Source organism: Taudactylus pleione, unplaced genomic scaffold, assembly GCF_031769625.1.
Source record: "Taudactylus pleione unplaced genomic scaffold, aTauple2 ptg000061l, whole genome shotgun sequence".
In the NCBI taxonomy this organism is placed as follows: Eukaryota; Metazoa; Chordata; class Amphibia; order Anura; family Myobatrachidae; genus Taudactylus; species Taudactylus pleione.
The window spans coordinates 593,725-603,253 of record NW_028284463.1 but is presented as its reverse complement, the minus strand read 5'-3'; the positions used below and the strand labels follow the sequence as shown (position 1 = coordinate 603,253).

General features: G+C 42.7%; 1 pseudogene; it reads right to left on the bottom strand.

Moving 5' to 3' along the window:
* Window positions 1-277: 277 nt before the first annotated feature.
* Window positions 278-7,874, bottom strand: LOC148534912 (E3 ubiquitin/ISG15 ligase TRIM25-like; annotated as a pseudogene).
* Window positions 7,875-9,529: the final 1,655 nt, after the last annotated feature.

Below are 9,529 nucleotides of genomic sequence, written 5' to 3'. Positions count from 1 at the left end.
CCCTAGTGCCTAACCCTAACCCTCCACCTTTAGTGCCTAACCCTCCCCTTAGTGCCTAAACATAACCCTCCCCCTAGTGCCTAACCCTCCCCCTAACCCCATTACTTACTGTCAGGATTGCTGCACTAGGATTGTGACTGGTTTCAGGATTATAGCACCGGCATTCTGAGCACAAGTATCCCACATGCCAGGAATTCAGGCATCCCCTTTATAGGTTATCACGTTTGGGTTGAAATTACTATTTGGCAAATACATATGAATTATATACTGTAGGAATTAGATTTTAGTTCTACACCTATAGTCGCTCTTTGATTAATAGCTGATAATATAAAGAAGAACCAAATAAATTGTGTCAAAACTCAGTTATTCACTATTAGCAAAAAATGTAAATGTATTAGGATGTCATGGAGCAATCTACTTATATGATTTATTTTGTTATTGTGAGGCAGGCATTGTCATTCACACAGAGGGCAGCATGCAGGGGCTCAGTGAAGGTGGCGGAGAAGGTGTGTAAGTGTCTGATGGGGTCACACAGCTGATAGAAGGACAGACGCCCGGCCTCATAGTCCAGGTATATCCCCACTGTCTGCACACGGGAACCTGCATCTATGCCTGCTATTTTTCTATGTATATTGTTCTGACATACTGTAAGGTGTTTCACAAAGTACAGGCCCCAGGACTTATTATTATTACCAATGAATGATTCATTACCAGGTAACTTTCTCTCTATACTGTGACCGGCCACCCCTATCAGCCATTTCTCTGCTTCACTCACATCCACTTCCCAGTAATGTTTCCCAGATGAGAAACTACAGGAGCTTAACACCTGCCGGACTATAAACCTCTCTGGTCCATCTGGTCTGTTCTGATTTACATCAGTATAAGATACAGATCTGTGATCCCCTAATATAATAATGTGATTAGAGGCTGTCTTTATATCCAGTAATATGTCTGATTTATCCATCACTGAGAACTGTCTCTTTGTCTGTAGATCCATCAGAATATAAGTGTAAAAGTCCCCTGTGTAACATCTGTGAGATTATTCCCTCATGTACATTAAAGGGAAAGGGAGAAGGGAACCACTGCACTAGCAAAAGTTATTATCATAAACCCCATCAATAGTAGATTAGTTTAATACAATATTCCATTGGGGGTGCCGCCACGGACAATAACAGATTACATGCATACAAATTCCAGAAAGGAAGAGAAAGAATGTCCTTTATTGGTGCACAAATAGGTAAATCAATATAAATTAAAATATAACCTTTATTACGATGTTTAAAACCTTATTGTAGTGAAATATCAATAAAACGGATAGAGTCAGATATAGTGAAAAAAAAATGAAAAAAGTGTATAAAATTAATAACGCTGACACTAAGGGCAACTGTCTTCTTGTAAATAAAGTATCATATCCCAATCTGAGTATTCATGACTCTTGTGACTGATATATATTACTACCTAAGATAAATAAATGACTATTAGAATGCTGTACATGCAATTTCCCTAACAATTATATTAGAGTCTTGAGTCTGCAATGTCATTCTTCGATTCAATGGAGGTACTCAAACGACTTAACTGGTCACAGATCTTAGTATTAGTCTATTATTATATTATTCCTTCACTCCATAAGCTGTGTCAGTTTTAAAGAAACAGATATCATATACCTCTTAGTATTAAAACAACTGGTGTTGTATTATTCCTTCACTTTAGAGAAACAAGTATTGTATACCTCTTAATATTGAAACATTTGTTACTGATTGCCAGCAGGCTAAATCTCAAAATGAATAAATGAGAAACTTTTTATTAGATACATATTTTACTATTAAGGTTGATAATTCACTCAAATAGTAGCATGTTCTCTGTCAAAACATATGAGGAGTAATTATTGCATGAGTGTATATAAAAAATCAGTTACACGCGATGTTACGTGTATTCATATCCCCGTTGGTAAGCGCCAGTTAGCGTTCAGTGTATCTTACAAATCATTCAGTAAGATCTCCACATATAATGATACAAAAACAGGAAAATATCTCATATTTGTCCGGTCTTTAGCCTGTGCACCAGCCTCGGATCGGAATACGAAGTTAAACTGATCTATTTAATCTATTGTTTTATTATCATTAATTGCGTTATACTGCTACAGAGAAAACATACTAGTGAAACGTACGTCGGCGGTTTGGCAACGCTGGCCATGGGCACTGTCCTTAATAACTACTACCTAATTCAAATGTTGATATGTGGAATATGCTGTTAATGTTAGGGCAATACTAAGTGCAAAATCACCCGATACGTGGCTACAGCACGCTCGGGTTCTATGTAAAGAAGTCTGAATACTGCGGGAGTGACATGCTGATTGCTGACATTGCCTTGTAACGTGGCATAGTCTAATAAGCCACAATTGACTTGAGTCTACATATATATGATCAGACACTTATGTGAACAATTTGCTTACCAATGCAGATTACAGATGTAGCAGTATAACGCAATTAATGATAATAAAACAATAGATTAAATAGATCAGTTTAACTTCGTATTCCGATCCGAGGCTGGTGCACAGGCTAAAGACCGGACAAATATGAGATATTTTCCTGTTTTTGTATCATTATATGTGGAGATCTTACTGAATGATTTGTAAGATACACTGAACGCTAACTGGCACTTACCAACGGGGATATGAATACACGTAACATCGCATGTAACTGATTTTTTATATACACTCAAGCAATAATTACTCCTCATATGTTTTGGCAGAGAACATGCTACTATTTGAGTGAATTATCAACCTTAATAGTAAAATATTTATCTAATAAAAAGTTTCTCATTTATTCATTTTGAGATTTAGCCTGCTGGCAATCAGTAAAAAAATGTTTCAATATTAAGAGGTATACAATACTTGTTTCTCTAAAGTGAAGGAATAATACAACACCAGTTGTTTTAATACTAAGAGGTATATGATATCTGTTTCTTTAAAACTGACACAGCTTATGGAGTGAAGGAATAATATAATAATAGACTAATACTAAGATCTGTGACCAGTTAAGTCGTTTGAGTACCTCCATTGAATCGAAGAATGACATTGCAGACTCAAGACTCTAATATAATTGTTAGGGAAATTGCATGTACAGCATTCTAATAGTCATTTATTTATCTTAGGTAGTAATATATATCAGTCACAAGAGTCATGAATACTCAGATTGGGATATGATACTTTATTTACAAGAAGACAGTTGCCCTTAGTGTCAGCGTTATTAATTTTATACACTTTTTTCATTTTTTTTTCACTATATCTGACTCTATCCGTTTTATTGATATTTCACTACAATAAGGTTTTAAACATCGTAATAAAGGTTATATTTTAATTTATATTGATTTACCTATTTGTGCGCCAATAAAGGACATTCTTTCTCTTCCTTTCTGGAATTTGTATGCAGATTATTCCCTCATCCAGACATCCAGCAACTCTTACATCACTGATGACATCACAGCTCCTGTGACTGATGATGTCACTTTCTAGTACTTTCTTCAGGACAGCTAATGGATCAGTGATATTACAGATCTCCTCAATGCTACTAATCTTCCTGGACAGCTCGTCCTTCTGTAGCTCCAGCTGTGTGATCAGATCAGAGACTGAGAGTGACATCTGCTCTTTCTGTCTGAAGATCTCACCCAGGACCGCCCTCTCCAGAGTGTCTAACTTATCCCTGATGTCTCTAAACAGATCAGTGACTCTCTCCAGGGTTGTCTTAACAGCAATGTGGGCCCAGGGAAAATCAATGCACTCAGGGCCTGATTCAGAGCCGGACGCTCTGAACGAGCGCCCGCTCTGAATAAGGGCGTGTTTTTTTTTTTTCTTCCGGCCTTTTGGATGCTCGCTTAGCTGTGGGTTACCACCCACAGCTTATGCGAGCGTCCATGATGATGGTCGCGATGGTCAAGACCATCGCGACCATTGGGCTTGCGATGAGACCCTGCGGTAGGGTCTCGGTGACCGCAAGCCCTGGAGTGATTTTGGCTCTATCAGAGCCAAAATCACTCCCACTGACATCACTAGTGATGTCAGTGGGGCCGGACCCAGGCGGTAGGCGTTCCCATGGGAATGCCTACGTCTGGCAGCCACGCCCCCGGCACACCCACCAAAGGGGGTGTGCTATCACTCACCATCGACAGCACGCCCCCTTTGGTGTGAGACCCATAACGACAGCTACCCCATCGTTATTCGAGTCTCGCGCATGCGCTCGATGGAGCTCCCTCTGTCATGCGCATGCGCATTAGGGCACCATCGACCCGCTTGCGAGCGCTTGCGAGTGGGTCTGAATCAGGCCCTCAGGCCCCTACCCACCCATTCATGGGAAAAAAAATGTAAATGGTCAATAAAATTAAATCCTCCTGCATGCCCATCAGACTTCCCACACATGCAGAAAGACTGGTCTGAAGCCGGCAGATGAAGTGAAACTGGGACTAAGGTGAGTACTCATCACCGGGGGGGCTTTGGGGGGGAGGGAAGGAGATGGGATGGGGGAGGTTAGATCAGAGTACTGTGCCCCAGCGGCCGGCTTATAAAAATATTACAAATTTACCAACTGAACGCGACTTCAGGGGGGCGGGTCGGCAGGCCCCTACAAGCTTCGGTCCCTTGGTCAACTGCCCAACAAGCCCATTGGAAGAGATGGTCCTGTCTCTCTCAGTGACACCGGCAGCTTTTTCCTTCTCCTCTCTCTTGTGACCCTGTAGATGCTGCACTCTCCTCTCAGTTTCCCCTCTCTTAGGCTTCAGGGTCTCAGTAACAGTTCTCAGTGTCACTTTTTTCTTCTCAGAGGCCACATTTAGAAGCTCCACGTGGTGACCCCGGTGGTCTCCTGACACCCAGCGGGACATACAGATAGCGGCTGAGTACTCAGAGCAGTAATACTTAGCAATTTTCTTGTGTACGGAGCATTTTCTGTCTGTCAGGAAATCAGTGGGTTCAGTTAAAATGTGTACAGTGGATTTATTGTGTTTGCTCAGGTGTTTGTCACAAAATGAAGCCTCACACTGCAGACATGATTTAGTAGCCGGCACAGGAGAGTCACAGTAAGTACAGAATATCAGAGTCTCCTCCTGCTGCTTTGCTTGACTACATAGGAAATGTTCTACAATGTTACTCAGCTTCCTGTTCTTCTCCAGTACTGGACGCTTCCTATACTCTACTGTGCATTCCGGGCAGGAATAGCCCCCAGCCCCCTCCTGTGCATCCAGCGCCTTCCCAATACAGACCCGGCAGTAGTTGTGCCCACATCTCAGGGATACAGGGTCTGTATAAGTGCTCAGGCAGATGGAGCAGCTCAACTCCTCTCTCAGGTCTGCAGACGCCATTCTAGGAAACAGGAAGAAATTAAACAAAACTTTCTCATGATACAGATCAGTACAGGGGGTGGGGCTGAGCAGTAATGTGCACACACAGAGATATGCAGCATTGTACAAGGGCATGAAGAATCACTGGAGGAATGCAGTGATAGGGGCCCATGCTTAAGGGGTGTGGTCAGCCACCAAAGGGGGTGTGGCCATTAGGAATGGCCATCAGTGGGGTGTCCATTAATGGTTCCATCTGTGATTACCATCAATGACATAAAAAACATCTATGTGAACCATCGATGGTTTGCACCCCTCAATGGATATAGCTGCTCGGGGCACAGTGGTCCATGAGCAAATCAGAAATGGGGACAGGGCTTAGTGGCCACCAAGGGTGGTGCTAAGCCTTGTCCCATTAACAACGAAAAAAACAATTTGGTCCCACTTGGTCATCGATGGCAGAGAACAATTGTCTCTCTGCCATCAATGGCAAAACTATTGTCCATCAGCAGTTAATCATTGATGGTTGTTAAATATCGATGGTTAAGGGTAATCTACTACAGAGGCTTCATCAGCCATTAGTGAGTGAAGGGTTCGGGCTCTTTAATAAATATGTAGGGCCGATAATAAGAGAAAATGTGAGAGTTTAGCAGTAACCTCTCACACTATTACATTGGTCGGGTTCTATTTTCAAAATGGGAAAACATCTGGGTGAGAGTTTAAATAGTGAGAGTTTTTTGATTCTGAAAAACATATGAGTTTGTATGTTCCTGGATTCTATTACATTTGCTAAACTCTTACCCTATTACATTATATTACATAATACTGATAGTACATGCATGATAATGTATAAGATAACAGCTATACACTGTAGTTAATACACCATAGTCCTGGGAATACAGTATAATGTAACATATGCAGTGCTTATAGTGTGCTTATATAGTGTGACATGATATATCAGCACTTCCAAAATTTGCCCTGTCACTGGGATAGGTCCAGGGAGAAACACACAGTCACAGGTGATGAGCTTTGGGCAGCCACAAACATTACCACTAGAATAACTTACTACAAGTTTACCCATTCTAATAGGCTATCCTATATGAGAAATTTTCCCAATCAGTCCTCCTGTGAGCCGTGAGCAAGGGAGAGGGCACAGCAGCAGCGGTGAGGGACTGACGCTGCATGGCTGCGTGTTCTTAGTGGGGGGTCCACAGACTCTGGCACAATGGCTGCAGCTCTGCGGCGGCAGTGGTGGGGGGTTAGGGGACAGACATCAGGGGGTGAGCGGTGAGGGAGTGAGCAGGTAAGCGGGCAGGGGGAAGGAGCATCTTCTCTCCCGCTTTACTGTCTCTTCACAGCCTATCTTCAAGCAGAGCATGTGCAGCTTCAAGACAGACTGCAAAGAGTCTAGGGGGTAAATTTACTAAGAATCGAGTTTTGTCGAGTTGTGTTTTTTTTAAAGTCGAATTTGCATCGCCAAAACTTGGGTTCGTTTTTTTTTTATTGTTTTGCAAATTTACTAAGAAGCGAATTTAGCTGAAAGTGAGTTTTTCGATGGTGAAGCAAATCGAGATTTCTCCCCCGAGTTGCAAGTGAAGGTGAGATTATTCACCCGAGATTGCAGTGTTTTCTCTCTGCAAATCTCTCCCGAGCTAGCAGCCTGCACATATCAGTATAATATCTGCTTGCTGCTTGTGTGTTAGACCTGTAAAAAAGGGTTACATTTTATTTTTAAAAATGACGTGAGGTCCCCCCAAATAAGACTAACCAGCCCCGGACTTGTCAGCCTGTCCTGGTTCTTAAAATTACAGGGGAAAATATGTGTGGGTTTCCACTAAACCAGCACCAGGCAGCAGGGCCAGAGCTGGTTTTAAATATATGGATAACATTTTTGTGTGAGGTTCACCATATATTTAAAACCAGCCCTGGACCCTTCTAGCGGGGGACTGATGCCACAGCCAGGGGAGCCCTTTCATCGGGCCCCCCAGCTGCAGCATCAGCCCTGACTGCTAGTCAGCCCAGGCAAAGAATCCCTGGGGAGTTTGGGACCTCTCCAATAAGGGTACCCCCTCTCCAGGGCTCCCCTGGCCTAGGCTGATAGCCCGGGGCTATCTCCACCACACCTGGGCAGTGGGTGGCGGGTTTATAGTGTAGGTGTATTGAGTAAAAATTAGAATATTTCACATTGTCTATACAGTGGAACTACAGGTCCCAGAAAGCCTCCCCTGCATGCTGGTACTTATAGAACCACAAGTATCAGCATGTGGGACATTAAGGGCTCATTGGTACGTGTAGTTCACCTATAAAGAAATGTGTAAAAAAACTCAACGCCTTGAAAATAAAATGTTATTACATACATACATACATACATACAGTACACATACATACTCACCTGCTCCCAGGTGTTCACGTCCACTTCTCAACTTCTCAATGTAAAGTATCCAATGGAAGTACCTGTAAAAAAAGATCCAATACTCATCTTTTGTCCCACGATGTTCTCCGCAGTAATCCAAATAGGGCCCTGGATACACTGTAGCAACACGCATAAGCATGTTGATACAGTAATGCTAATGAGAGCTTAGGGCTTGAGTTATCATTATTGCCGGGATGTCAGCCAATCAGCGCTGGCTTCCATTAGCGGCCGCTCATTGGCTGGGACCCACGTGGACTTAGCCAATGAGTGGCTACTCCACGTGAGTCCCAGCCAATGGGTGGCCAGTAATGGAAGCCACCACTGATTGGCTAACGTCCCGGCAATAATGATAACTCAAGCCCTGAGCTCTTATTAGCGTTACTGTATCAACATGCTTATGCGTGTTGATACAGTGTATCCAGGGCCCTCTTTGGATTACTGCGGAGAACATCGTGGGACAAAAGGTGAGTATTGGATCTTTTTTTACAGGTTCTTCCATTGGATACTTTACGTTGAGAAGGGGACGTGAGCATCTGGGAGCAGGTGAGTATGTATGTGTATGTATGTATGTAATAACATTTTATTTTCACGGTGTGTGTTGTGTTTTCTTTACACATTTCTTTACAGGTGAACTACAGGTACCAATGAGCCCTTAATGCCGCGCATGCTGGTACTTGTGGTTCTCTAAGTATCAGCATGTGGGGGAGGCTTCCTGGGACTTGTAGTTCAACTGTATAGACAATGTCAAATATTCAAATTTTTACTCGATACACCTACTCTATCAACCCGCCACCCACCGCCCAGGGGTGGCGGAGCGGGCTATCAGCCTAGGCCAGAGATGTCCTGGAGAGGGGGACCCCTTTATTGGAGGGGTCCCCAACTCTCCAGGGATCCCTGGCCTGGGCTGACTAGCGGTCAGGGCTGATGCTGCAGCTGGGGGGCCCGATGAAAGGGCTCCCCTGGCTGTGGCATCAGTCCCCCGCTAGAAAGGGTCCAGAGCTGGTTTTAAATATATGGTGAAACTCATGCAAAAATGTTATCCATATATTTAAAACCAGCTCTGGCCCTGCTGCCTGTTGCTGGTTCTTAATTTACAGTGGAAACCCACACATTTTTTTCCCTATAATTTTAAGAACCAGGACAGGCTGACAAGTCCGGGGCTGGTTAGTCTTTTTGGGGGGACCTCATGCCATTTTTTTACCAATAGTTGAAAAATATTTAACAAGTGAAAAAAAAATAATAATAATTTCAGTAGGTTTCAGCCAAACTCGCAGATCTGGAGGTCAGTGTTTAAAATGTTATTTTGGTGAGTTTGGAGGCATCTCACCTGAGATTCACAGCTCGATTCTTGATAAATTTGCAAGATTTATTTTTTAGGTTAAAAGTACTTCATACTTTGGCCGATGGTGATAAGATTCGAGTTTGCTAGCTCGTCCGAGTTTTGCGAGTGAGATGAGACAAATCTCTCTGTAACTCACCCGACTTTGCCTTTAGTAAATTTGCGAGTTCAAAAACATGCCTAAACTCACCCGAGATTGTCATCTCGACCAAACTCGAATCTTAGTAAATTTACCCCTAGGTAACAGAAGAAAAGCTGTCTCCTCAAAAAGAGCAGCTTTTCGGAAGTGATAATTAAGTATAGGAGGCATGATGAATGCCTCTAATACTTGGATTGAACTCGCAGCGAGATCAATCCTTAAATATTTCAGGGGATATTTTTATCTTAATGAATAGACCCCTATATAATTATTTTTTTAAAATATTTATTTTTTGTTTATAATACTTTAC